The sequence below is a fragment of the Zonotrichia albicollis genome, chromosome 9 (genome assembly GCF_047830755.1).
Source record: "Zonotrichia albicollis isolate bZonAlb1 chromosome 9, bZonAlb1.hap1, whole genome shotgun sequence".
Taxonomy (NCBI): Eukaryota; Metazoa; Chordata; class Aves; order Passeriformes; family Passerellidae; genus Zonotrichia; species Zonotrichia albicollis.
Window position 1 is genome coordinate 26183417 of NC_133827.1, and position 25894 is coordinate 26209310.

At 40.2% G+C, this 25894-nt stretch overlaps 3 long non-coding RNA genes across 9 annotated transcripts in view; 2 read left to right on the forward strand and 1 right to left on the reverse strand.

The window, feature by feature from the left end:
• Positions 1-11597, forward strand: part of LOC141730141 (uncharacterized) — a 64419-nt gene extending 52822 nt beyond the window's left edge. Inside the window, exon 3 of the long non-coding RNA XR_012581621.1 lies at positions 11439-11597. This is a non-coding gene — a long non-coding RNA (uncharacterized LOC141730141). The remainder of the gene's footprint in view (positions 1-11438) is intronic.
• Positions 11075-25894, reverse strand: part of LOC141730142 (uncharacterized) — an 84478-nt gene continuing 69658 nt past the window's right edge. For both annotated transcript variants that reach the window (XR_012581622.1, XR_012581623.1), the window contains 2 exons: positions 19934-20201; positions 11075-12068 (listed from right to left, as the gene is read on the reverse strand). This is a non-coding gene — a long non-coding RNA (uncharacterized LOC141730142). The remainder of the gene's footprint in view (positions 12069-19933; positions 20202-25894) is intronic.
• LOC113459558 (uncharacterized) overlaps positions 20100-25894 on the forward strand; it is a 115244-nt gene continuing 109449 nt past the window's right edge. For 3 of the 6 annotated variants that reach the window (XR_012581619.1, XR_012581620.1, XR_012581618.1), the window contains exon 1: positions 20100-20325. This is a non-coding gene — a long non-coding RNA (uncharacterized LOC113459558). The remainder of the gene's footprint in view (positions 20326-25894) is intronic. The other 3 variants (XR_012581617.1, XR_012581616.1, XR_012581615.1) reach the window with 2 other exon arrangements.

The window sequence follows — 25894 nt, forward strand, 5'->3', positions numbered from 1 at the left end:
GTCAGCCATACTGTGATTTTCCTTGCCAGTTCAAGGACTGAACCTACCAGCAGAAAGCCAATTGAAGCTAGGAGAGACTCACTGCTGTATGCTGAGGAGTTGCACATGGTTGGTAGCACTGAAGCTTCTAGGGTCGCATTCTACCATCAATCCTGGAAACCTGTGAGTTAGCAAGGCCTCAGGAGTGCCAGCCCTGAAAAGAGAAGAGCTGGGTGTCCTCAGGAACTGCCCGCACTGAGGAAGGTTCTCCTGCTCTGCTCAATAGCCTGGAAACCCTTGGCAGTGTTGCTCAGGAGCCGTGGAGAACACAGCCTGGAGTGTCCCAAGGGAGGGAAGGGCACCTTCCACCACAGAGAGGATCACAGACCTGGGAAGAGAAGCTGGCAGTTCAAGGCAGGCCTTTGGCAATTCAGGCTAATTAGAAACATGGTGTAGTGACTTTGCTGTTAGACACCCCAGCTTTTGCCATTTGAGAGACATGCTTTTCTTCTAGTATCAGTATTGCTTACAGTCTGTTTCTCAAATCTGGGGTTGTTTGCCATCTGTGAGGTTATGTATTTATGTAACTAGATTAAATAGCTCTCTGACACACTGCTTCCATTTCTATTGTGCTAGTTTATAAATTTACATGGTTACAACATTCTCTAATTCAGTGTTAAGAATAACATCTTTAGACACAGACGTCGGTAATATTAACTCCCGCCTCACCAAGTATGGCAAGCAACTATTAGTGGTATTAGTATTCTATTAGCAGACATTTCACAGAGAATGAAATTCACTTAAATTAGAGCTGGCTGAAAAAGGTAATACATGCATTAAATATTAATATAGTTTCCTCATGAAAATATTCAGAGGACACATAAGAACTGTCATTTCACTTTCTTTTCTGTTTGTGCAATATCTGTGATCATAATTTTCTTCCATTCATTCTTTATTTAATGAATTGATTATGAATATTTGAAAGTCAAGCTGTGCTGTTGAGTTGTTGTTCATCAGAGAAGTCACACAGTCCTTTTTACATATTCAAGCATTTATGAAGCAATTCCTCCTCACATGTGCTGGATAAAATCTTATTTCCACAAATTCTCTGTGATACAGCTTTGAAACTCCTGTTTTATAAACAGTTGAACACAAATGGCTTCTAAAAGTCAAGAATTGTGCATGTTGAGGTCAGTTCAGCAGCACAGATTCTACCAGATGGAAATGTTCACCTGCAGAACCAACCTAATGAAACAGTAAGACCGTGATAGAAATGCAGACCTTCCCAAGTAGCTACTTGTCTTTAAAAGTTGAATTATATCCCATTTTTTAGCAAGCAAATCTAGGGAGACATTTATCTCCAGCTATAGCACCTTCAAATGCCTATTCATTGCATCCCCTCTCAGACATCTCTGGATATATCAGTCTCTCATTGCAGTGACTAGGGAGGCAGTGTAGATATCCAGCTTAGACATGCCATTTTTGCATAACTTAAAGTGGGTGAAATTGAATGTAGCTGAACAGTGAAAGTCTCAGATATTGCACTAGTCGGTTATTGCATCTCTTGCAGCCCAAAAATTAAGCTAGTTATGAAAATTATAGCTTGACATGGATACAGTTGTCAGTATTTGTTGCTCTATTTGTTTGGGTTCTTTCTGTGTTAAATTGGAACTCTTAGGAAATTTGATTTTTTGTTTATTAAGTGATGTTTTCAGGTTCAAATGGAGTTATTTCTGTGTATACTCTAATTCTGTGTGATACTAAGCACTGCTTAAGGCGCTTGTTTACACTATTTCAGTATCATAACCTAAAAGCATTGGAATGACTTACAAAATTTGAGGCCATGGAAAAAAAACATTGTGTTGCATTTTTGCCTTTGAAAAAATCTGAACTTGATAAATATTCAAATGGAGCAACAGGGCTTCTGACCTGACTAAGCAACTCCAAATTCAAGATATTTTAAAGTCTAGTAGAGCCTCTCATGAATTGTAGAAGGAGTGGTGAATAATATTTAATCAATGATCAAAGAGATATAATGAGAAGTAAGCTCTACAGCATCTCAGAGTATTATTGCATGAGGTTTTCAAGCACTATTATCTTCAGGAGCACTTGAAATATTCATGTATTTAGGCAATTGATAATTCTTGAGTGCATCCCAAAATAATATTGGATTTTTCATTTAAGGCTTTTCAAAGCAGCACAGAGTACTCAGTCCCAGAACATCCAACATCTGCAAGGCAATTTAGGCTAACAACCCTAAACTGGAGGCACTGCTAGCCAATATTAAAAATGTAGATCTTAGCTGCATTGCAAGGAATCAAATGAATTGTACACAGCGCACACCAAGATGCCAAGCACTGATCTTTTTTTTTCGAACAGATGTAGCCTCATGCTGTTGAATCTTCATATTCAAATAGACACATGAGAAATGCATAGCATTTAGCACATTCCTTCAGAGCAGTAGCTCCAAGGGCGAGTTAAAATAACTAGCATTATTTCTCTGACTGTTAACAAAAATAAATTCATACTGCATATCTTCGTCTATCTCTCAGTAGAGTACAACACGTATTTAGGGCCTCCCTGTTTGTTTCCTCTGAAGAATATTCACTAAATGCTTTCCTTTGCAATGTGGGCAATTGCAAGGGCTGTTCACCTGCAGATCAGGGTTTTTCCACACTGTACAAACAAGGCACAAGGACATGCTGTCTCAATGGGATGACGCAGATAAGGCACTGTGCTTGAGCTTCCTTTTAATACACATTTCATTTTCTGTACAACACTAGAATCTACAACTTGGCTTTAATAGTAACACAGAGCTGAAAATGTGACAAGGACTTTACCGACATTAGCAAGAGACAGCCTGGCTCCCAAAGGGTTTGCAGCTTCTCTAGCTGATGTAGAGGCTTCAGGATAACCATTGAAAGAAAGGCAGCCAGCCTGTCTTCTGTCCTACTCTATTTTGTAGAACTCTGCATTCTGATTAATTCTTTGTTTTTATGCTGGGAAATTCTAGCAACAATCATTGCAACTTTCTTCACTGATTTTGATGTCTTGTTTTAAAGGGAAGCCAGTACTGAAAGGCTGGCCAGCTGGTGAGCTAGGTGATGATAGCTCCTCCAGAAATAATGATTTCATGAGGTGCAGAAACAATATGCAAGATCTCTTCAGAAATACAAAAATGTTTGAAAGGGACCATCTTACACTTTTTTTTTTTTCCATTAAAAAAAATCTTTGGCTTTCAACATTACATAGCCAAACTCTAACTATTAATCTGAAAAATTCTGACCTCTATTTATTGCAAGGCTAGGAGAGACATTGGCTTTTGCAGAATTTATCAGCTATTTATAAGTGTTAATATTTGCAAAGTTCCTGGGTTGGGTTATGCATCTCCAAGGCTATTTGGAGAGAGATAAAGGCAACTTAAAAAAAATTACCCCATCTCTCTGTTATTATATTATTAGCTATTTTCTGTGTGTCCTCACTTGTTCTACATTATTCCATTCCAAAGATCTTAGGTTTTGTCCTTAAGATGCTACTGTCCTTGGAATCCAAGAAATTACCATTTTTCCCTGAAATAAATGTAGAGTCAGAGTTCTCATCTCTTATGCCCTTTTCTTTCTTTGCATCTCTCATTTCTAAGGGTATTTCTTATAACTTCAAGTCTGCTTAAATAATTTGCCCTAGAACAACAATTCCACTCTATGATAACTTTAGAGGTCTCAAATTCATTTTGTTCCACCCCAGAACACACAAAATATGATCTTAAGAAAATATCACAAAACAGAAGTTCTGGTTTTGTCTATAATAAATATTGGAGAAGGAGGGAGGAGATCACATTTTTTTATAGTCTGTTTTTTTTCCCTTTTGTCTCTCTGTTTGGAAGGGATCTGCACCACAGGAATATTCACATTATAAACTTGTTGAATTTGTACTGCTTCGTAAATTTTTATGCTTTCGTAGTGGACTGATCTAAGGAAATGTACTTAGTCAAAAATTTTTGGCCTTTTCTTTTACTTCAGCACTGGGGACAGTCTGTTTATTGGGAAGGACTTCTAATCTTTGGTGATCTGCTTGCAAAGTGTGTTCTCTCTCTTATTTATTCATAAATTTTTACTGCAAAGGTATCATGTCGTGGACGGTTATGTCATCCTGCCACTTAAGGCAGTCCAGGATTCTTCAGGAGGAGCCTTTCTCTAGAAATTATCTGGAAAACTTAACCCATTTATTCATCCTGGTATATGTTAGAACATGCCTCTCCTCACCAGATGAGAAATGAGATTAGAGCTTTCTCAGAACATTCCTGGATTTCTCTCCTGTTTGCTGCCTGAATGTGGGCTCTCCTGGCCACATACTTGATTGTCTTGTTTGTGCAGATTCCTGGCACTGTGTGGAGTCAATGCTCTCTCCAAGTACATCTGGGTGGCTTTGTGAGACCACCAGAGCTGTTGGAACAAGTGTCCTCCTCCAGCTTCATCTGCCATCACATTTTCTGCTCCAAAAGCTGAGCACACCTTGCTCCTGCCACTTCATCAGAGGTCCATTAATGATACCCTGTAGCACAAATGGCTGCTCAGGCCCTCATCCCCAGGTCAGCTTGCTGAAAGGACCTGCACAGCTGCTCTCTGCCATTTCCAACACAAGCAGCAGTCTCAAGACTCAGTAAAATGGTCAATATATGAGCACAGCTGTACCCTGTGCTAGGATAGACCCTCTGTTCCTATTTGCCAGCATCTTCATTCAGACCTTTCAATTGCTGGCACATCTCATGGGCCCAAAGCAATTTCCCAGACAGGTGGCTTAAATGCTATTCACAACTTGTTTCTCCCTGTGTGGTTGTGAGGCTCTTGTTTGCCTGTTTGCTCAGAGCTAACATTAGTAGAGGTTGAAAAGGCAGCTTCAAAAATAAAACTTTATGAGTGTATTTACTATGCATGACATATTTACATACACCTATATAACGAGGTGTGGGAGCTTTGCAGCACTTTCCAAGGACACATAAGCTCTGCCTCAAAAGGGAGACACATATAAATAAATGTATACTCATAAAACTGCATTGACGTTCATTGGTCCTGTTACACCAAAGATTTACATGACACCCTCCTGTTTTTCTGTCCTGGGAGCTATAATTCTTGCATAATTCCTACCAGTCACCTGGCCTCTTTGTCTTGCTTGAAAAAGAGGTGGGAACTTGGCCTCACTGACATCAGTGGTAAAGCCTCCATTAAGTTCACCAAAAGAAAATGTTCTTAGCCCTCAGCTCTAAATGAGGGGTTTGTATAAGTGTCTTCAGCAAAGCAGGCTTTTGCATCTCTAAGAAGAGCTATGTTGAAAAGACAGCACGATGAGAAACACTGTCCACTGTAAATTAAGTAAGGGGACTAAAAGGCAATGGCACAGGGACCTCTAAAGAGAAACAAAGTGTGAAGATTTTAGCACATATGGGCTCCAGCCTAGGGCCTGATCACACAGCTTTCTCTCTGTTTTTGTTATTAACATTCACCAACAGCAGGAGTGTCTCATCAGGTCTTTACTAAGGTCACTGCTTTTGGAGAATGCAGTTAATGCAACTCTGATGATTTCCTGAGGGATCCTAGATGGCAGATATATTGATTGATAATAATTCACAAACCCTATAAACAAATGCAAACCTATCCTCTCTTGCATGGAGAATAGGTCAACCAGAAGCCTCTTCTCCAATGCAAGATCTTCAGACACAAGAAATAGACTCATAGAATGGTTTGGGTTAGAAGAAACCTTAAATATAATCTTCTTCCAACCCCCCTCCATGGCTAAGGACACCTTCTACTAGACCAGGTTGCTCAGGGATGTATCCAACCCTTGAACACTTCCACAACTCTATACAACCTGTTCCAGTGCCTCACCACCCAACACACTAAAGAATCTCTTCATTACAGCTAATCTAAATCTACTTTCTTTCAGTTTAAAGCCCTTCCTCCTTGTCTAATTCCTGCATATTCTTATGGAAAGTCCCTCTCCAGCTTTTTTATAGGCCCCTTTGGGTGCTATAGGGTCTCCCCAGAGCTTTTTCTTCTCCATGCTGAGCATCCCCAGTTCTCTCAGCCGGTGTTCATAGGAGAGGAGCTCCAGCCACCTGATCATCCTGGTGATTCTCCTCTGGGATCACACCAGCAGGTCCATGTCCTTGTTATACTCCAGAGCTGCATGCAGGAATCCAGGTGGATCTGACCAGTGTAGAGCAGAGGGGCAGAATCCCCTCCCTTAACCTGCTGCCCACACCCCTTGGGATGCAGCCCAGGACACTTTTAGCTGTCTGGGATGTGAGTGCTCATTGCTGGCTCATGACAAGCTTCTTGTCAACCAACACCCCAAAGTCCTTCTCCTCAGTGCTGCTCCCAACCCATTCACCTCCCAGCCTGTATTTGTGCTTGGGATTGCTCCAACCCATGTGCAGGACTTTGTGCTGGGTCTTGCACTTGACCTTGTTGACCTCCATGAAGATGTGTCTGCTAATTTCCATGGTGAATGCTGGCTGTCCCACCAGGCCCTGCTGTTGCCATCCAGAGTTGCCATCCCCAGAAGCATTTAGGAGGTGTCCAATGCTGGTGATGTGGTTTGGGGGGTTACAGTGACAATGCTGAGTTGATAGTTGTTTTTAGTGATCTTAAAGGTCTCTTCTAACCTTAACAATTCTGATTCTAAAAAAAAGAAAATATTGTATTAAACTATCTGGTTAGAGAAAAAAAAGTAGACAGCATTTTTGATTCCCTCTTACAAGAAATAGCTTCATACTGTACTCAGAAGGATATTTACCTTTGTCCTATGTACCACTTTGGGTTACAAAAAGAGACAAAGAAGCAAATGTTCAAACACAGGTGATGTCTTTGCATTAGGACCCAGTTCTATAGAAATACTGAAAACATGTCACCAAATTAAAAATGTTTATTCCTGTTCTTCATATCACTTCACTGTAATATCACTAGAGGAATCCAACAGTAGGTGACAAATATTATTTTAATATGTAGATTATTATTCCTGAAGAGTTGCATTTTGCTTAGATATGTTATTTAACCACATGGGCAAGCAATTCCATTATGGAGATACAGTGAATGAATGGTTGTGGATACTCACTATATTCAATGCTTTGTCTTCAGATTTCGATGTGGAATTTAACTGCAAGACATTTCAAGCTTGACAGAATAAAAGCGATTACTTGGAGGCACTGGCAAAAGGAACTGTGGAGCCCTAAAATTTTGTAAATGTACCTGGAGGTCCTTGAGCTTTAGCTACAGAAAACAGAATTCAGCTCAGAGGCAAATGTGTATGCAAGGGCAGTGACTCTGCAGTTTGCACCAGGCCCTATCAGAAGAGCTTTACTACACAACTTACCTAATGGCAGCAGGATGTCAAGGTTCTCCTTCATCACTTATATGGGTTAATGACCATGAATTTTCCTTCTATACCTTTAAAATTGGATACTAACAAGCAGTTGTGATGTAATCTTAATTGAATCCTACTGCGGGGTTCTCCTAATTCAGAGTCCATGCCCCATGCACACACTTTGTCATTGCAGCCAATGTTCAGAAAGGTCACAGTCTGACTTCAAAGGAATTAGTTTTGTGTGGAGAAACAGGAGAGGTCACGGGGCCCAGGTTTATCTACATGACCACAGCCAGGAGCAGCTCAGGAGAACATCAGGTCTAAAGGAATCCTTCAGTTAATCCATACTGAGGCACATATCTTGCAAGATCTGTAATGGTTTCCCTAAGAGAACTGAGGCTGAAGGGCCAAACATCTTCTTGCAAGTAGGGATTTTTGTCCCAATATTGACAGATAAAGCCTCATAGTTCAGGGCTTGCTAACCACCTGTTTTAAAAGAGCTTTGGAACTTTTAATGTGATTGTTCTCTAAACTGATTTGATAAAAAAAAAAACAAGACCCAAAGCCTCTATAAACTATGAAACACAGTTCTGCAGTGCCTAAGGCTGGAGGTAGCCACCACAAGCACTTGAGCAAGTTGGGAGATGAAAGACACAGCTCACAGCACCACTCAATGCTACAAAGGGTTGCCCCAAACTGCAGAGAATAGAAACCATAAGAAAAATATTAATAGAACTAAAATTTAGCTATCAGTAATATGTGAGGATTATTACTCAACTGATTATGAAATGTCATAACTCCTTAACCTCATAAGTTTCTTCATAGAGTTTTAATAGGGGGAAAAATTCATTTTAAGAAATGAATAATTTCATAAAATGTGTATTAAAAGCCAAAAATATTGATAGGCATCACTGGAGTGAGGCAGAGAAACAAAAATTGCTGTAGGAAATAAATACTTGGAAGATGATGAGAAATATATTTGGGGCAATTTGCTTTTTATTTATAGCAGTAAATTTAGGGGTTAACTCCAATCAATACTGATATTAGAATTATAAAGACAGAAAACTAATGGCAGAGGAATTAATTGATTGAAACTTTTATGCCTCCTTTTCCTGATGTTTTCAGAAACAAAAATAGAAGTATGAAATTATGATATAAATTAAAATCCAGAGAAGAGTGGCCAGAAAAACACTAGACTTAAATGAGCATTAAAACAGCACCAGCTTGTTCCTGGGGATCTCGTACTATTTATTGCATGGTTTGCTAATGAAAGGTGCCAGACTCGCTCTTACTGTATAACAACACACCAAGGGGTTCTGGATAGAGTACAGGATGATACTAGGGTGTCTCAGAAGCACAGGCAAAGCCAAATAATGCCATCTGGTAGCCAGGTTTTAGTCAGTGAATGCAAAAGCTAGTGGAAGGTTATGACAAGCACACCAAAACTTTAAAATGCAAAGATATTAATATTTTCTCCCCTGCCCGATTACTCCAACAGAAAGTCTACACCATCCTGTTCTCTGTAAATGATTCAATTTACTTTTTTTTCCCCTGGGCATGCTTGTGCAGCATTTAAAATGTTTTGAGCATTGCTCACGCAATAAATTAAAACCAAGCATTAAAAAAAATCTATTACTCCAAACTCTATCTTCCAAAGGTACAATCTCTGCCTAGAATTAATTTAATGCATGCAAACCCTACTCTTAAGCAAAAAAAAAGGGGGGGGAAGGTGTTTTCTTTGACAGATGTTTTCACCAGGCATAAATATGGCATAAACAAGGTGTGGTTTTCCTTGTGTTCCTTGTGTTCCTTTGGTGCAGTTCATGCCTCATGTCTACAGGACTATCAAAGCATTTACTGCAGTCTTTGCATTCTGACATGCCTGATAGCCAGAGGAAAGGCAGCAGTACTTTCGGTTCCCTGCTCCCAGCAGACCCCAACCAAGTGCTTGGGATCCTACAATCCTTCATCCTGCCCTTTCATGGGTCACTCCTACCACCAAGGTTCTTCACAGCATCAAGATCAGGGTGTAGATAGTTTGGGCAGACACTTATTCTACTTTTAGGGCATCACCTTGTAGCTTACCTAGGAGGGTCAGGACAGAGTTTCCTTCCAAAGGAGCTGTGGGAGATCAAGGCCTGTTTGACTCTGGTACAAATAGTACAGAATTCTGGCTGCAATCAAGGATCTATTAACTGCCTCACTCCAAACCACCCAGGCTGCTCAGGCTTGACCCTGAGCATATGGTACCTGTACTGCCACAGGCAGCCAAAACCCCTTCCCCCTCTGCATCCAAGCCCATCTTGCACTGGCCACGTGTCCCTTGCCAAGCTGCCCTCTGCAGCAGCTGCTGTTTGGTGCTGAGCTGTCTCCAAGCTGCCGATGTGCAGGGCCAGGGCAGGCAGCAGCCAGAGCGGGATGGGGGGCAACCCCCATAGAGACAGCTCATCCTCCAGGATGGGACACTCATGGGGAGCCAGGCTGCTTTGGGAAGAGTAAAAATGTGTTTTAACTTGTATTGGCAATGAAGATAAACTACAACCTTGCTGTGGGTTGAAGACCTGTTCTGATCTCTGTTAATGAGAAGATAAGAGGCTGCATTTCATCCATAGTGCTTGGCTCTGAAACTGGCCATGGCCTGTGCCAGGCAGAGCTCTGCCAGGGGAGACACCTGTGTGCTGTTCTCCTTCAAAGACTGCTGGAGAAGGAGGCTAAGCCCTCAAGGGAACAACTACATTGTCAAATTAACCCCCCTGGATACCGAATCTGCATAGGCAAGAAATGTTCTGTAGCAGAATCATCCATTGTCCTTTTTTTTGAGGACCAAAACTGTCCTCTTCCTTATGAACTCTTTGGTATATGTGGAGGCATCAAATCTGGTATACTGAATGCGAGATCCCTTAATGGAAAACTGGGAAACAAGTCATAAATTGTTCAGCACACAGAGGTGGTGCCTACCTATGGCTAGCTTATTGTCCTGGCCTCTTCAGCCTTTAGAAGCCTGAATAAATAAATTACTCCAGAGCAGTAGTAATGCAATTGTGATATACATACTAGGAGTTGCCCTTTAAATGTGCCCTCTGGCTTGCTGGATAATGCCTTTATGAATGTTTGTATTTGAGTTAGGCTGTGTTTTCTGGAAAAGAAAAAGCTGATGCACCTGCCTGGAGTACATGTGCTTGACTTGGGCAGAGCAAGCCAGGCAGGTGCCCATCCCATGGGCTAAGGGTCTGATTTTGGCATGTGCATGGTGGCTGTTAGCTGGCCCTTGCTTTGGCCACTCACCCTGAGGGCTCAGAGAGATTGGCAGGGTTCAGGACCTGCTCTGCTCTGCCAACAGGGCTCATACTTGACATTCTGGAATGTTCATCAGCCAGGCTTGAAATTCTGTGTATGGATGTAAGATACTGGGATAAGACAACTGTAGAATGTGAAATTCTAACAATTTTGTACAAAATATACCCTTTCAACCAGTAGCAAACTGAGCCAATATCCATGGCCCCTTGCTTATGAATGCAATCCTAGGGGTTAGGCAGGCAAAAAATAACTTTTTCTGCATTAGTCTACCAAGCTTATTTAAAGCAACCAGGGTCCTTGCAGCTTCTTGCAAGTCACTTGAAATGAGAACATCCTCAGTGGTTTTCATTGTGGGGAAATTTTACAGGGAGGTGTCTGAACAATGCCAGCTTTGGACTTTGGAACAAACTTGTCTCAAACATTATTTATCTGTAGCAGAGTTACACTAGAACACAGGAACCTAAGGATGCCACTAGAACACAAGGGACCTAAGGATAGAAACTCAGTTTGTTGGTTGCATGAAACAGTCATCTGAAGTCTGAATGGAAGCTCAAATGTTGGAGGCTGAGAATCATGAAGCAGGATTTGGTTTGGAAAAATATGGATTGGATTTCAAGAGGTGGTACCAAGTGTTTGGCGTGGAAAACATGCAACACTGAACAAAAACAGAATAAAAACTTCTCTGAGAAAATATACATTATTCAAATATGTAGAGTATTTTTATTGACAACCTTTAAATACAAATAAGCTTGTTCTGGGGTGTTTTAAGGTATTTAATAGGTGTTTATACAATTGTGTTTCAGAGGAAAACTGACGCATGGAGAAGGCTGTTGGACATAACTATCCTCATCATGGTGAAAATATCATATTTCCAACCAACCTACATGCTTCCATCTTAGAGAAGGGTTGCTGGACGTGTCATGTCAACCTATGGAAAGCCTGTTATTTTCTGCCAGAATAGTAAGGGGCATAATAGTAAGTATGGGTAAGTTTCCTTGGCACCTATTTTTTAATCCGTCTAGGAGGATCTATGTGAATCTGCCCAGCAAAGGTATTCTCCCACCCCTCTGTAGATCCGTGTTCTGCACCCCAGCTAATGTTCAAACTGAGAGTGCTTGTGCAGGGCCTGTTTCTCACTGAGCTTAACTTTGCAGTGGAACCCCTGGGGAATCACAGAGATAAGTAGAGCTTTCACCCCTCTGGTCTTTGAGCCTCCATCCAGTTTGCCTTGTCCCTTGGTGCCTGACTGTCTTAAACAAGTGTGACAGAGACTTATTGCCCAGTGTTGCTGGGCAATGGTTGTCTTGTGGTGCTCTAAAAACACTGAAGGAGAAATCAGATCATTGAGGCACCTTCAGCTCAGCAGAAACTGTGGAGCCCTCCAGGAAATATTTCAGTGAAGCTGAGATGATAGGTAGAAAAAGACAGCAAGCCTGGAGGGGAAAGAAAGACACATTTTTTGTTATTTTAAACACATGTACTTGTCTTGATTCATAATGGAAATCTGGGTGGGAAGCACAGCTGGGAGGACAGAGGGGAGAGGCTTATTTTTATTTTGAAAATATGTGCTAATTGTGGCTCAAAGCAGGGAGAGAGGGTGGGACAGTGTATGATGAAGAAGCCACCTGCAGTGAAGGTGGGGAAGGAAGGAAGTTTTTACTATCTGTCAATTGAAAATATATGTATTTCTTCTCTAGTGACTGAACCACAGCTAGACAGACAGCCTCAGAGCAATGAGTAGCTCACATTCAGCTCTGCTTCTGGCAACAGCTTTTATAGCTTGGTTCTAGCACCTTTTATTTAGCCTTGTGTGACCAATTGGTTTTGGGTGGAATTAAATGTTTCAGTCGACCCAAAACTGACATTTGTTTTCACTCAGTCTTCTAAAAAGCATATTCTTTACCTTTCAGGCATCAATTTGTATTATTTTTGTGTTTGTTTAAAGCCAAGTAGTAGAAATGCAAAGGCATGATTTATACATGCAAGAAATTGGAAAAAATTTCTTCTTTTCAGCAATGAAAAAAACAGGAACATCCACACGACTTTTCCATGTTGTAAGAAAACTCTCTTTAAGCCTTCTACTTTTTGAGAAATTTTTAACATCAGATTATGGGTGATTCTGGGTGGCAGGGTCTCTGGCCAGGGCTCTGTATTCAATACCTGACTACATACCAGCTTTGAAGCTGATAAGCAGCAAGGCACCCAGTTGCTCTACACATTGGGTAAATGTGCAAATGCTCTTTATGTCATTGACTAAGGTAGAGCTTCATCCAAAATAGATTGGTGTTATCAAGAGAGACCCATAGAATGGTGTTAAACCATCTGGCAGAGATAGTTCAGACAGCAACTCACATAACATTATTTGAATTAATAGATTCAAATGCTGGTGTGAGGTTTTTTTTGAGTGTTGCTTTATTTTCATTAGTACCCAGAATGTAAATGTGTGTCATGAGCAGAATGCAATCTGAGGGCCTAAGATACAATCTTGTGGAAATGTGCTGGAGGAGGTTCTATCACAAAGGACAGACACACATCTTGTTCTTTAGAACACCACACAAACTCTAATGGGCCCAATATTTCTGAAATACTAAAAGTTCTGCTATTTCCAATTGCTGTTCTAGCTTCCTCTTAACTTAATGACTCAGCCCTGCTTCTCTCTAAGTGGATCTTGGACCAGTGACCCTCAAGAGGAAATAATGCAGGATTTTTTGTTTGTTTGTTTTTCTTCTTTTTAACTTTTTGGGCAGCTAAAAAAGCAAAAGGGCACATAATTCCCACTTCTGCTTTTACCTTGGAAAAATCCTGCTGCAATCCTAACTGCATTGTTTAGGTGTCTAATACCTTTGAAATATACTCCTAAAATCCTTCATCCTTAATGCAGCAAAGTGCAGTATCAAAGTGCAGTATTTTATGGCTGCCAGAATGAGAAAAAGGGACATTAAGGAGCAGATGAAAAGTAAGCTTTGGATTGCTACTCTCTGAGTTTTAAACACCAAGAGGGAGTTTTGGTGAGAGAGGAAAGAATGAAAGGAAAAAAAATCAGGGATACCGTGATATACTCTGAGTCTATGGCCAAGATTTCCCTACTCTCCCACTCAAACAAGAGTTCTCATTGTCTGGGTTTTGTGTGAATTATTATTAACCACAACTTGACTTCCCTATTCAGCTTACCCACTAAGCAGACTTAACAGCCTCTGATAATACTCGTAACTTGCCTGTGTCTAGTGGGATAACTCCAGTATGAAAAATACTATGTAGAAATCAAACTCTACTCTGCATCATCTGACACAGTTTGACATGAAAACACAGGAAGCAAATAGATATAGCTGGGACTAATGTACAAAGGTTCACAGACAAAACATTTCTCTTAGGCACCATGAAATGTTTTTGCTCTTCGCATCTAAAAGATGGCCAGGAGGTGCTCTTGAGAAGAGCTCTACATTGAGCTTCATTGAAAAAAAGCTCCTAAAAGACCATGCATGAAGGAATATAGAGAGTGAGTCAATTAGGAAATCATCCATGTCATGTCATACTGAAGTTCTGTGGCTGGTATATATACTACAGTTTTCCCATAAATAGAAGTGAGGAAATTGTTGCTCTAAAACTTGAATGTGTAGCTAATTTGAACGTGATCTCACAGAGGGCTGTTGGGAGTTCCTATTTGTTATTATTTGGTGATTAAGCATAGCTTGTACATCTGAAACTCTTTGTCTATTCATTCCGCTTTTAGACTTGGAGCAGCAGATGCCATGCCAACTCACAACAGAAGATGATTCAAGCAGAGATTTCTCTCTATTTTGGGGATTTGCAAAGGCTTCCTCAGCCCTCAGAACTCTGCTCATTAATTCCTTGACTGCTGTCATAAATCTCATATTTTGATAACTTACTCATTAGCCCAGACAAGTAACATGCAACCCTTGGCAGAGTTCAGGACCAATCCATAAGGTAGAGAGAAAGCAACAAAATATATCTGGCTGCTTCACTGAAAATATGAGCCCAATACATCCACACTTTGTTTTTCACTGCACAGAAAAATAGGTTGATGCTTGGATTTCCTAGGCTCAGTTCGTTTTTTTTCAGTCAGGCTGCATTTTACTCTGATGCACTCTCATTTCACTTAATAAGAGTTGCTGTTTTCCAGTGAATAGAGAATCATTAATCATACATTGTCTCTTCAAACACAATCCACAGACACTTTTCTTATCTAAAGAAAAGCCCTCCCTCCCTCTCTTGAAGTGCCATATTTTACAAAAGGTTTCCCACTACTTGGAAACTAACCAGTGACTGGAAATCTGTGTCTCCAAAGGCCATGGACTCAAGAAAATAAATAATTACACTGCCACCAGCTGTTTAAGTTAAAAGTGATGTAACTGTTGAGATTTGTGCTTCCATACACACAAACAAGATGAACACTGGTCAGGAAGGAATTTTTCATAAGTACCAAATTATTTGACATACTTAAATAATAATTTTTAGCCAAGAAAACACACACACAAAAATATTTTCCAGCATGAACAGATGTTAAAAGTTTGATCTTTGGTGTGTAATCTGTAGCAGACATACAGAAACTCATAGGAATTTATGAAATTACTTCATTTCAAATTGGGATGCATGTCTGATGAGAATATGGTTAACTGGCAATACTAGCAGCATCTGTAAAGGCCAGCTCTCTTACAGTACTGAGAGCACTAACCTATTTGTCTGCTACTTTGCAATAAAAATTCCAATGACAAAACTGCAATTTTTTTCTGGAATCTTGACATTACAGTGAAATTATTTTTCTTCTATCATTTCAGAGAGAAAACCAAAAGCAGGATTTTTTAAAGTCTTTCCATCCCTGAAAGTCTTGCTAAGTCTCAAGGTCACTGTAAAATAGGATCAATTTTAAAAGGGCACACAGGGAGCAAGACCTCCACTGCCAAGCTGCAAGTGAGAAGCTTAGATCCACATTACCAGTTACATGCTATTGTTTTTCCAATCACTGTGACAAGAAACATGCTTTGGTTTGGTCTGGGCTGCAGGCATATTGTCTATGCCATGGGTGTCATTGTAGGTAGATAAATTATTGCTATAGATCAAAACTTTTAATAATGATGGGCTCAAAATGGAATTATTAAATGAGTTCTTCTCCAAGAGTGCTAAGGGTGGCTTTTGAGAATTTCCAAACCAAGTATAAAGTGATGTTTATGTGCACATATTTCAGTGATCCACTGGGAAATCCAAGCCTGGATCATAAAAGTCCACTACATAAAAGTTTTCCTTTTAGGTCAAGTGAAAGTACTGTTGGAAGTATTGAGGAATAATCTGTTTTCTCAATAGAAGTTACATGACTCCCCTGCCTTCCTAAGACTTTTTCCATGTCTTAGATTTTATGATTGACAAAATAATGACAGCTGCATCCTTTCTAATTTCTTAATGGAATGCAGCCAACAGTACCCAGAAGGACAAAAGCCAGGATTGAAGGGAGCTGAGAAGGGAGGGAGCTTACATGGCCAGAAAACAAGTACTGTAAAAGCTTTCTGAAAACTTGCAACCCAAGTATAATTACTAAAACAGCTTTGAAAGGAGGGAGTTAAATTACTGAGTGTGGCTGTAATCATTCTGCTAGTTTAGATTGCTCCAGTATAAATTAAATGAAATAGGACCTGGACTGCTAATTAACTACCCTACCCACAGGTGATCACAATATGTGCCATGTAAAATCCCTGCAAAGGAAAAATTTATACACCTAGAAATGACAAAAGTGCATATTAAAACCATTTTTGCAGTTTACAATAATAGCAAAGCCCTTTGATAGCTCATCAGGAAAAAGGGGGGGGGTGGTGGGGGGAGGAGCAGGGAGGAAATTCTGTATACATTTAGAAGCAATGATTTAGACAACATTTCCCTTGAATTAGTTTATTTTAAAAAAGAACAAAGGGGTTGTCCTGCTGGGTAGCTTTTCAGCAGGGATGCCCTGCCTGCCTTATTTCAGATCTGCAATATTATGTGGTTTCAATTAGTGGTAGCACTTGCAAAACTAGTAACACAGACATTTTGGCTTGAAATCTGACTCCAAGGCAGTGAAGGGTACTTAAGATCTACTCAGGGGTGGGTGGAGAAATACAGTATATTTGAAACAGTGTTGATCTTCTGTCAGAGTGGTGTCACTTCTAAAACATTCTCTGTGTTTTTATGGGCTTGGTTTTTAATTTCTTCTTTGTTTCCCTGTTTAGAAATTGATTTCCACTTTTCTAGCATCCTATTTCCTGTCTCTTTTGTCACCTGGTTACTTACTAGGCCCTCAGTTAAGTTTTTTTTCAGGTTTTGAGGCCAGCCAAGTAAGCTAGCTAAGCATGCTCAAATTACTATGGCACTTAAAATGCTTAATATTCACAGAGTCCCCTTCTTCCTCAAAGTTCCTTATAACTCTATGTACTCTAAGAACTGTGTACTATCAGGGTCTGACTGGTTTTATTATCCATCTGTCCCCTTAATGCTGTGAAGGAATTTCTAAAATATATATTGTAAGGCAAATGATCATTTCTTTAACTTTGCAGAGAAGGCAGCTGACTTCTGTTGCTATTCCACATCAATGTAAGTGTCTCATGTAATACATCTGCTGGCAGAAAAAAAGCCTGTGTATGATGATTCGACAAAGTTTCCCAGTCCTACTCATCTTAACTGTCTTGATAGGCAGGTGACATTTTGATGAACAAAATAACAAATGTCACTGCTGTGCTGACAGACATATACAATATTCCAAATATCCCCTGAAAGAGAAGTGTTTAATATTGGAATGAAAGAGGCAACTTCTTGACAAGATTTCAACATGTATAACTATAATATTTTTAGCAATGAAGTCAATAATATGTCTCACTATCACATCCATCATGGTACTGAAGTAGTTTTTATCAAGACTTCCCTAGATGCTGCTCTAGTATGGTGATAGTCAACATAGTATAGATGAAGGGAGACTACAGCAAAACCATGAGCCCAGCAAAACCATTTTTTTCTCAAATACTTGCATTCCTAATCTCCACTAAAGGACTTACATTTGTATTCATGGTGGTGAATGTTGGAGATCAAAGAGAACCCTAAATATCATCACCATGTATCTGTTTTGATAACCTAATGCTGGCAATAAGCCTTATAAAAAGCTGGCTGTAAAATCACCACTTATTTGGCAATGCTTCATTTTTTATTTGTGGTTGTTATCAAGAAGAAACAAAATTTAGGGGCTGCAAATAGAAATGGAATGAAAGTGTGGAAAATGCTGCTCATCTCAAACCCTGTGGTGATCATCTGCTGAATTATTCACGTCTGGTCAACAGCATTTGTTTTTATCAGTGTTACCTCAGCCTTGCTTGCACGGCCATTTAGCCTGACTTTCACTCGTGCTGGGAAGCAGCAACCTGAACTAAGGAGCAGAGGATGGAGCAGAAGCATGGGACATGGATAGACTTTTCCTTTTGATCTATGTAACAGAAATCAGATTATAAATGAGGAGTTAGCTCACTGTGATCAAATATCCACAGTGTAGTTCAACTGATTAGAGGCTGGAACACCAAATTTACCCCGCATTTCTTCAAAGGCTCTGCAATGGGAGTGCCTTACTTCAGAAGCAGTCTCTCTTTTTAGGTAATCCACAATGATCCACAGTCATACAAGCAGACTTTCCCCAACTTCATTCATGCTACTTAACAGCTTTATATCAATTCTAGGACTAAAGATGCTCACATTCCACTGACTTAAGAGAGAAGGTTTAATGCACTCTGCCATTTGCCACCATCCTGACGGGCCTTTTTTGTGTGTCTGTGTGATTAATACATGTACTAATGCTAATAAAACACTTATGGAGTTTCCCAGATGTAGACATGGCCCCTTAATCCTTCCCTGTTCTGCTGGGGATAATCATTTTTACAACATGAGATCACTTGCACCAGTGAAGTGCATTTTAACACCTTTTGCTGTTATCTGTATGAACTGATGATCCTAATAGAATCCCAGCAGTGCATTTAAACTTTATTTCCTAGGTTAATCAGGCTAAAGGACAGTTAACTAAGTTTCCCAAAGGGGGCCTTCTTTACATTAAAAAAAAAAAAAAGCTACTGGAATTGTTTATCACTAGAAATTTTGGTCAGTGAGAAAAAAAGGGAGTAGTGCTATAAAAAGAAATGGTGTTTTTGTCTTGTAGTGGACAGCACGGCACACCATAAATAAAAAGAAAGAGGGAAATATTTTCTGAACAAAGAGCTCATGCCGGTCCCCCTCCTTTTTTTTTTTGATCTTTAATCCCTTCTTTCCTAAGTAGAATGGCAAAGGAGCCCTTCTCTCTCTCTAATAAATAGCTAGCAAAAGAAGGCATTCAATGCTCTGTCCCTTTGATCAGTACAAAGCTGTCAGCTCCTGCCGCTTTTTTTTCTTCTAGCTCTTGTTCCTGGTTAAAAGTGGAAGTAATACCCCCTGAAAGAAATACCCTAGGTGTCCTGCAAATCATCAATCCTATTTTTTAACTTGTTGTTTTTCAGTGGCCCACCCTCCTGGCCTGAGCAACCTCCTCACTAACACCCCTCTTCCTCTTTCCACCCTTTTTCCAGAATACCAGTTTCATTTGATACGCAATTCAATGTGCCAGTCTGACCTACTGGGACCTTGCTGTCTGAGACTCTACCACTGCGCAGACAGGGGAAACCTTCCTTCTAGCAATAAACATGTTTACTTCCATTCATTTCTCCCCCTGTTAAGGAAATATTTTTTATTTCATAGACGCAGCAAAGAGATTTTTTGAAAATAGCTTTTAATAATTTATAATACAGCTCTAACTTTAAAAAAAGCAGAAGACAAACAATAAATAAAAAAAATACAGGTTGTGCTTGACCGAGTGTCTGAGATCCCATTTTGCTCCAATCTTCAAGCTGCTGCATTTCAGCAACATCCCTGCATCTCAGCAGTAAACAATCTGCAAATATTGCTGCCTTCAGACAGGTCACTCAGCACATTTTAAAGCAGGCTCCTTGTTTACTGCTCAGATTATCTGCAATGTGCTTTTCTGCTCCTCACAGTGTCAGGACCTGATACACAGTTTGCAAATATTATGTAAAGGAAATAATTCTCAATGGCAAACAATTACAACCGAGTGTAAAACAAGAGACTGGCTGGGGGTGGGAGAGCAGGGCAGAGGTTTGGTGTCTGTGTGTGTGTATCTATAAAGGGTTGGAGGGGGGAGGAATGGGGAGTAAGGAAAAGCAACTGTATAAAAGAGCATTTTTACCAGACAATGTCATAGTCTCAGTGACATGTAATGATGTTTAAATACCTTTGCCATTTTCCCCTGGTGATTGCTGCACTGGGTGTGTTCTGTGGGCCTATAGAGATATGTTTTTCAAAAATCAGGATGGAGTGAATGCCGTTCGTTGTTCTGGCTGCAAAATGTCAAACTGCAGTGGAAAGAAATACAGCATTGCAGTGGTGGTGCACTGAGGCCCCCGGTAGGAAAGCAGGAGCTATTAAGTGGAAAATTCCTGCAGAGGACGTGTTTCCATTTCTAATGCGAAGAAAGAGGGTGTTGTTTGAGGCTGGCAGGTCTGTGGAAAATACAGAAAACACAGGGAAGATGAGAAAATGACCTCATTGAACTCTGAGAACTTAAGCAAACAAACAGCTTCAGCCAACATACCACATTCTTCTGCCCAAACAACAAATTGACCTGTAAGTTATATAATCCCCCACAAGCCTCCATGCCTCGTGTAAATGTGGGGAGGGAGAAAGGGCCTGTTCACTGCAGGGGCGGGGAGGACAAGCAGTAAAACCTGCTGCAGTAGTAAAGACTCTTGGGGTGAGCAGCCTGTCCTCCCCACAGCACTACCTTCCACCCCAAATGGAGTCCTCACATGAGGTTCAGGTTTAATTGCGCTCTGAATACCAGCAGAATGATGGCACTAGTTGTTTATTATAGTATGAACTATTTCAGTACAGCATAAATTTTCCATTTCAAAGGATCCTGAATGCCTTCAGGGAAGGGACTAGGTTTTGTGAGCAGAGAGTGGCCTCTGTAAAAGTTGGTGGGGGGTTCGTATTAGGGATGGTTAAAACTGCATTCTTAGAACCTGAGGGGGGGGACTCTGGAAGCCTGTTTAGGGGCTGTGTTTTCCCCTATAGAGGCCCCCTGTCGTGTTGACTTGGACTGCCTGAGTTACCATTTTATATCAACTGAACAAATCCTAGTGTAAAAATGCAGGGGCTAACCAAAGACGATGGTTCTGCTGGGGTTGTTGTTGTTCTGTTGGCAGAAAAGGCAGATGTGTGCCAGCGTCCCCAGCATCTGACTGTGCTGAAAGGTTTGATTCATTGTACAACTGCTGGCCTCGGTGTTTTTCCAATAACGAATTAATTGAACATAATAGAAAATTATTAATAGGTAGAACAGCAGATAAGCCGTAATTCAGAGTTTACAACAGTATTATTTACAAATCAGCAAGAGCTTTTCTGTTTGTTAAAAGTACATTTGCTGTGGAAACTTATTCTCAGCTACCATGTAATTCCAATGTACCCTTTTAATGGATAGACTCTTTTTTTCTGGTTTACATTGTTAAAATCCTGTTGTCTCCCACTTGCAGTTGATTTTGAGCACAACCAGAACCTGCTCTACTATCCAGCATTTTGCATGGACTCAGTCTCTGATAGACAAAGTTAGCTTTGAGCGGTTCTTGCAGCTTTAAAGTCTACATGCTTTAAGGACAAGCATAAGTATAAACAGATAAAGGGTTTGGTCTTGCATCTTTAAAACATATGCATAGGAATGTGGGAATGTGCAAGGTTCAAATATTAGCAGCAAAGAAGAAGCAGATGACACAAGATTCACAAATTATGGGTGCACTTTCAAATTTCCTGTAAGCTGCTTTTTAAGATTAATGGTTTGATCCATTCTGTCATTAGGCACCAGTGCCATGAATGCACTGAGGGAGAATTCAGAAAACCCCAGCAGCTCTAAGGAGCTGATTAGATTCAGTGCTCACGTTCCCTCACCAAAACATTTTAGAGCAAGATAAAGTGAATTACAAGGTAAGTGCTGAAGACAAAGTGAGACCATCCCAAATGTAATCCAAAAATGCAACTCTTCCCTTTTGCAGGCTTTGAAAAATGTAAATAACCATTCTTTCTTTTCCAGTTTGCCATCTCCCTGCATGTAGTGAAGACAAGACAAAAAATGACAGAATTATATACTACCAAAAAAATCTTTACATACAAGACTTTCAGCATAATTTTGTAGATATTATAAGTTGTTCAAAGAAAGATCAAAAAAGGTGGCTGAAGATGGGGGCGTGTGTCCATATCAAATTAAATTCTCACACAGCTGTTGCGTATTGCTTTTCAAGGCTCCAGTTGCCACTTATTTCAGGTATGGAGGAGATAATATTATGGTAATATGAAAAGGAAATAATTCTGATCTGTGCAGCTCAGATCTGAAAACCAATTTACCCAGAATCCAGCACCATTTCAGTTTAAACCTAAATGCCTTCACCTCTGCAGCACAAGGGCCAGAAGACATTCAGGAGCTCCACAGCGTTGTGTTATTCCCTTTCTGGAAATGTTTAACCAGGGCAAACTATATAGTGCAGCATTTCTGCATGGTGCCATGGATTCTGTTTCTCTTTTCCTTGTGCTGTGTAACTAAGGGGCACTGTAAGGGGTGCATAACTTACAGACTAGAACAGCTTTCTCCTCCACACTCTGACAGGAAATAAAAAGTGCCCAAAAAATCAAGAGAAAAAACAAACTCTATGAATGACAAAAAGAAGTACAGCCAAAACAAAAGTTTCCTGCACCTAATAAAAGGGAAAAGTCAGATTTTTGCTCATCCTACCCTTGTGGTTGCAAATGGCAAAGGAAGAGAGGTAAGGAGTGCCCCATCATTAGAGCTCTGGAGTTTAACACCCATGGCAGGATTAACTCTTCTGAGGAGCGCAGGGCTTTGGTCACATTGCTTTTTATAGGGCTTTTATTAGGTTCTTTGTCTTTTACATAGTGAACTCAGCTCATCTCGTAGCTTCTGTTTTGCATTCAGTTTACAAGACTTGAGAATACCTAAAGAGACTTCTAAGAGACTATTTTAAATAAAAACATAGTCATATCTGGGTGATGAAGTACAAACCTGAGCCAACAAGATTGTGGGCAAACCACATTCAACTCCTGCCAATGCACCTCAGTGCTGCCCTACATAAAAGTTTCAGAACTGTGCAGAAGTGCCTGGTCAAACTAAATTGTGCAGGAGGTTCACAAAGCAAAAAATAGATAGTAGAATAAACAAAAAAAAATAAAATGCTTGTGAGTTGTCCCTCTTAGCATCACAATATCAGAAGTTGTGGAGTTAAAGAGACACAGAAATCACTTATCAAGCTTTGGCTTTTATTTCTTCATTCTTTTATTTTAAATCATAAGATTTCATCCCAGCTGGGAAATGTGTGGTGTCAGCATTCCCAAGCTTTAGCACTGTCCTCTCATTCTAATCCTAGTGAAAACAGGACACTTAGCCTCTGAGCACTGAGGAAAGCATTAACTCCCCAGGATTCTACTATCACTGTGTCCATTTTCCTAACTTTTATAAATCTAAGATCTTGAAAGAAGTTTTGAAACCAACTGGTCTAAGACCTGATTGTGAACCAGTCTTCCTCAATGTTTTGCAGTTCAGGTGACTCCTAGTGTGGACTACTGGAAGATGAGGGCCCCAGGACATGACAAAGCCTAAGCTCACTGTTTTATCTGGATGCAGAAAGAAAGGCCCCTTGGCCTGTAGATCAGTGGTTTCATATTGAGAAAAGAACAACAAAAAAAGAAACATCACAACAAGATATGTATACAGGACTTTTGTGGATAAAAGGTGTGTAATCTGCCCCAACAGTGACCAGCTGGAGACCTTCCTCTGTCTCAGGATGTCTGCACCTCAGGATGTAGGTCCTGCTTAGGAGGCAATAAGAATTATCAGATGTTCAGAAAATGTGCCTTGAGCTTTTGCACTTGAGGGGCAGCTGCAAGGAGAAGGTAATCTGTGTTTTCCACATGTATTGCAACCAGACTTGGTTCAAAGAATATTAAGACAGAATTATCTAGGACCATATTAAAAACCTCATGTTGAGTGATAGGAGGGGGTACAAGCAAAAAGTGAGAACGTTTCCCTAAATGCAAATGCTCCCACATACCAGAAGAAATACATAAATCAGCCAAAGTGTGGGTCAGTTTGTGCTTGGCAAAATGTTTGACTCAATAAGAGATGGCATGCTGCTCACCTACTTTTGACTCAATAGAGTGCTGCCAACCAGCTATGAAAAAGCCATGGTGGTAGAATAGGCTAAACATTTGGGAGTGATGGCCCAGTGGAAGGCTTTGGAAGGGTTGTTCCCAGGTTCTTGAAGTATCTATGGCACAGCTAATCTCTACAGATACATTTAGGTATTTTTCTTACAGCAATTACCTGGCAATAAGACAATAAGAAGGGCTTGATTAGACTTTCTGCAGACTGATGTGTTGCAGTGCAAGAGCCTGGCCTGTACATGGAAACAAGGTTAAAATTTGGCTCTTCTGTTGAAATGGTCATTTGCAACAAAGGCTCCTCCTGCTTTACACTGGTGAAGCAAATGAAATGCCATGTGGGACAAAACAATACCAATACTAAAGATCTGAATCAAGATCAATCAATGTCATGATTTCTCTTACCAAAGTCCTAAGGAGATCTCCATGGAGATCATTAATTTCTATAATATGCATATAAGAAATCCACAGGGTTCAGCAGGGTTCAGGGAGAAGCAAAAAGGGAGACTTTTAATATACCCCTTTTTTCTGCATTTGGTTGTGATTCTCCTAAGTGATGAGTATGATGTTAGAGTCACTCTGTCCAGCATGGTGGGAATGTTACCCAGACAAGTATTTAGTGTGATCAGCCCCATAAGCCCCCCCTCCACCACACAGGAACGAATTGTGAGGATTAGGGCACACCAAGATACTCAAGCTCCACTCCTGTGGGTTTGGGGAGAAACAACACATTTAAACATTCCAGCTACAGTTGCCTTGGCAACGTACATAACAACTCAGTAACACTATGGGTTTCTGTTTTCTTAACCCTTCAGCACATTGACTGAATGAATACTTCCTTGAGGAAGCTGTTCAGTCAACCAGATATACTCAAACACACTTAAATCCAGCAGGCCTTTTCTCTTTAAAGAAACAACAGCTGTTGAATTCCATGTCAAACTGATCTCCTCCCCTAGAATTAAAGGGTTTAATTCAAACACACACATATACCATTAGCAAATCCTCCATGGAAGTCTATATGAAAAAAGCCAGTAAAAACCAATCCCCAAATGTCAATGTTTCATATCATTACGAAGTTACCGTGGAGCAGAGGACACAGAGAACAATACACAATATTCTATAAAGCACATAAGTACTCTTAAGAAACAAAACAATATTAGCATTTGTGTAGATTATAAAACACAATATTGTTCCTGACACTAATAGGAATAATAATGTCTACAACAACTCCATAATTATTACTCTGGGAATTTAAAATACTTTGTAAATATTACCCAATCCTATCAAATAATAAGATTTACACCATCTTTGTGAAATACATGAGATATGCCCCTGAGTTTGTGCCCTAGCTCAATGAACTGGAGTTTTCTGTGATGTTAAACACATCTGCTCCTTAGCAGGGACCATTCCTCTTGTCCAAAGGTTTGGAAGAGAAACCACCTGCTGAATACTTTTGCAAGGTCACCAGAACTCATCTGCCCTCACAAAGAGCTGCTGTAGACTTTGTGCTGTCATTAGTAGACAGAATTAATGAACATGCTTTCAAGGCCTCAGTTAAAAGCTGCAACTGTTATGGTACTCTGCAGATTTCTTTAAGAGACTTGTCTGTGCACATTGTCTTCCTCAGAAGTTTAGATTTATGAAAGCATTAAAACCTTTACCCTGCAGACCTTTGCCACAGGCTGAGATCAACAAATGATGTGTAGCAATTGTCTGAAAAGAACTTACCTTTCTTTCTCAGTATACAAGAAGGGATCTGACCTAGCTTTTTAGGAGAGCAAGAAAAAACATCAGTACCTATGTTAAAGTTATAACTGTTCCTTAACTAGTAGTGTACTGATGCACTTACACAAGGGAAGAGATTGAAGCTACAAAAGTAAATCAGGGATCAAGCATATGTTAGTGCAGCCCAAACCAGTCACAGTCCATGACCCAGCTTTTTCATCCTTTCTCTCTACAAGCTTTAATTTTT